The 2,933-nt window shown below is 43.9% G+C and overlaps 1 protein-coding gene across 1 annotated transcript in view; it reads left to right on the forward strand.

Annotated features, from left to right (window-relative positions):
• Positions 1–2,318: 2,318 nt before the first annotated feature.
• LOC119217450 (teneurin-3) overlaps positions 2,319–2,933 on the forward strand; it is a 209,371-nt gene continuing 208,756 nt past the window's right edge. Inside the window, 1 exon segment of the mRNA XM_062564357.1 lies at positions 2,319–2,842. The gene's annotated coding sequence lies outside the window, so the exon portion shown is untranslated.

The raw sequence follows: 2,933 nt of genomic DNA on the forward strand, positions 1-2,933 counted from the left end.
CAAAGGTCTATCAAAGAGAGCCCTCGCCCCCTCACTTTTGACCTCCTGTGAACTCTCTGTTCCAGATACAGCAACCTGCACCTTGCCTTAATCTCAGCAATCATGTTCTCCCTGGCCTTTTTCGGATTCCTCAGATGCTCAGAGTTTACCGCCTCAACCCTCACCTTGAATGCAAGTCACCATGCCTGCATATCTGACTTATCCCGTCTTTCGGAAGACACCATGACATTCTACTTAAAGCAATGAAAACCAACCAATCAGGCAGACCGCTCGTCGCTTCTACTTAAGATACAGTTCCACCTGAGTCCATCCAAAACCCTTTGCACGTGCTTGTAGCTTCGACAATCCCAAAGCCATCACCAACAGACTCACTCTTCATCTCAGAATCCAGCAAAGCAGCCACCAGATTCGCTGCTTGTTGGCCGTGGCGCTGATAGCATTATGTTTGTAAAGGTACGTACATGAGGGCCTGTTTGTATTAGAACATGGTTTCTCTTCTCTGTTCATGCCATAGAGCTTCATTGTTGTCCAACAACTACTAAGCCACATCAATGTACTCTGGCTGACACGTTCCTTCTCAGCATGAACACACACACCATAGTTTATTTCACTAAATCCAAAAATAAATGCCACAGATACTTACTAGAGCTCCAACTGTGTATTTATCCACATCCTGAAAATACTCGTTAAGAAATGCACTATTTCTCCCAGTGTGAATGACGGAAAACCCGGAACGGCCATCTGTTTGTAAAAAAAATGACAGAAAGATATATGAAAATAAAACTTTACATTTTATGCAAGCCGTTTTTAATGATTGATGTTCAGGGTGAACAGATGGGCTACAACGCAAATAAGGGAAGTAATGAGCGACAGACTATGAAATTATTTGTTGTACACTGAACTGATGATAGTATGAGAAAAATAAATATCGACCTCATCCACAAAGGTTGACCCAGTAGAATCTACGTGGAGCTCAGTTTTTATGAGATAACGTAATGAAAATATGGCGTGTGTTCTTATGCATTTGAATGTCCTGCTCTTTATCACTCTTATTTTACCTTTCACACTACTACATTTAGAGGATATCATTAACATCCGAACATAAGCCTGTACTGTTTGTGCTTAACCACTGTGTTGTGTATAAGCCAGAACCTTCGAAGAAAACTAAAAAGCATGCATTTAAAGTGTCTGAAGTAGTATGTGCAGTGAATAAATGAGTGCACACTGTCAAAAGGGTCAAATGAAAAGGCTTTTATTATACTAAATAAATACCGCCTGTTTATTAACATTGTATGAACGGTAAAACCAGGTTTTTCCTTTTTTGAAGCTTTGGAAACAATTGTTACACATTATAGTTTGACAAAAATGTATTAACAATTACAATCTATTTTTTTTAATTGAAGAAATTGCATTTTCTTGTACATATTGCTTTCTTTGAAATCATCTTTTGTTATGGTGACGACTTCAGCACCGTTGCCACATATGCGTGTTGGCAGTGTTTCACCTTTCTGGCCACATTGCTCTTTACAAAGTGCACCACGCTTTTGATCTGATTTATTGTGCACTAACATACGCCCTGCAGTGGTCACTGCACAAGTGCACATTAAAGAATTGTTGTGAATATATTTCCAGAAGAGTCTGATCACAATGATGATAGCAGGTAGAAAACAATGCATGGATAACCCTGTATGAACGCAACATAAATTACACAAGCAGATTTTTAAGTTGTGTCCTGACTCTCCCTTAGATCAGTATACTATGCTTGCTTATTATTCAAGAACAAAAACATTTTGTTTGATTCAGGTTGAAATAGTAACTCAGAATGTGGTCATCTTCACTTTGTGGGTCCACCCTTGCTACCATAAAGAACAATTTACAGCTGCAAACACACTTTATGTAAGGATGTCATCACAATATCAGGTTTTCTTTATAGTGCATCCATCACAATTTGATGTGTCTAATATGGATGAAAATAATTATGAGAAGTCTCAAAAATCAGGTTATTTGAAAAGTATTCTGCAAGTATGTAGAATCACTACGAATACAAAATCACAGCATTTATTTCTGAACGATATGAACTAAAGTGCCACGCTCCTCTTTGCTCTCCTTTACTCCATCAGCGTTACACCGACACAGCGTCCCGCTGCTCGGAGTGAAAGTGGAAATGAACCCCTGTCTGTCACATTCAGGGCGCACGGTTCAAAGTCACGGCGGGTCGCTCCGCCACCGCCACCCCCACCCTTACCGATCACCCACGTGTACGCAGCCACTCGCGCACGCACCGGTAGAGGCGTCAGGATTGGACGCAGCAGGGGATCCCCGGCATTCCGTCCCTGCCTCGCTCGGCGTATCGTCGTCCTTTACCGGGAGGAGATGAGCTCGCAGAGGGCGGCGGTGCCGGAGGACAGCGTCGTTTCTCCCCCTCACCGCATCGCGCTCTCGCTGTGCACGCCGTTCGCAAGGTGTTTCACCACCTGAGCGACTTGTTTTCCAACAAGAAAAGGACGTCACGGACAAAGGAGACGTAACCGGCTCCGTGATAGTTTAATTGTACTTTCCCGACTGCACGGAGAGAGACCGACTTCTGTATCCCGCGTTTCCAACTCATTAAATGCTCTTATCGAGTGATTCTGGAAGAAGCGGAGTAGATGGAGGAACTGTGCGGATGAATACGCTATTCTGAAAGAGATTTTTCTCGCTTTCCACCGTCAGTTTCTCCGGTAAGATTAACCGCGACGAGCCGAGCAAGAAGTTTATTCCTGTGGACAAAAAGTGGAAGAAAAAAGCGGCTACACAGCGGCGTCACCCGGGAGAGGAGGTCCCCCGTCACGCGCACGAACAGGTAGGACATCCCCGACAGGCGCAGACACGACCCACGCCGCAGGTGACACGTAAAGAACACGAGGGGCGCAGCTAACGGTACCGGGAAGCCG

Source organism: Pungitius pungitius, chromosome 9 (assembly GCF_949316345.1).
Source record: "Pungitius pungitius chromosome 9, fPunPun2.1, whole genome shotgun sequence".
In the NCBI taxonomy this organism is placed as follows: Eukaryota; Metazoa; Chordata; class Actinopteri; order Perciformes; family Gasterosteidae; genus Pungitius; species Pungitius pungitius.